Raw genomic sequence first — 670 nt, forward strand, 5'->3', positions numbered from 1 at the left:
GAGGAAGGCCTCTCTGATGAACTGAAATTTGAGTAGAGACCCTCTGTCTGGATGATCATCTTGGATAAAATGGGAGCCAGAGATTAAGAGGGAAATCTCACTTGGGAGGATCTCTTCCTCTCTCAGGCAATATGCTTTTTTATTCCATGGGTGACTGATGCTAATATATAAGCAAGGTTAAAATTTTTCCAAGGGAATTTTAATAAGAAGCTATAGGAAAAAAACAAAGAAAACACAAGAATTTAGAGAGAGATTTAGAAAAGGTTGTTAACCCTTACTTGGCAAGCACCAGCTTCCAAAATGCTTATACTGGGCACTTAAACACCTTCAGTCTAGAAACTGTGTCAGCTTAGCTAGGAGAAAAGTGAAAGCCTTTCACGCTCCCATCAGGAGAGGGAGGGAAACCATCCCAACCTCGGTTCTTTGTTGGGTGATGACTACAGAGGTGATTAGCCTCAAAGCTAGGTTCTGAATTCCTCATGTTGGCAAGAACCACATTCTACCTGTGAAGGTCCTCACAGAGGCCTTTCCTATTTTTTTAAAGATACAGAAGGCAAAGGGCCCAACATCTTGTAATTTAAGACAGAGGAAACCAGAATCTGGTGATAGATCAGAACATGATTTCTGTAGTACTGAGTCATGTCTTATTAAAACTTCTTTTTTTTTTTTT

At 39.9% G+C, this 670-nt stretch overlaps 1 protein-coding gene across 1 annotated transcript in view; it reads left to right on the forward strand.

Moving 5' to 3' along the window:
• The window catches only part of ZSCAN30 (zinc finger and SCAN domain containing 30), a 78,806-nt gene that overhangs the window by 1,738 nt on the left and 76,398 nt on the right, over positions 1-670 (forward strand). The gene's annotated exons all lie outside the window — the stretch shown is intronic.

This window comes from Otolemur garnettii, unplaced genomic scaffold (assembly GCF_000181295.1).
Source record: "Otolemur garnettii isolate 467f Iridium unplaced genomic scaffold, OtoGar3 scaffold00012, whole genome shotgun sequence".
Lineage (NCBI taxonomy): Eukaryota > Metazoa > Chordata > Mammalia > Primates > Galagidae > Otolemur > Otolemur garnettii.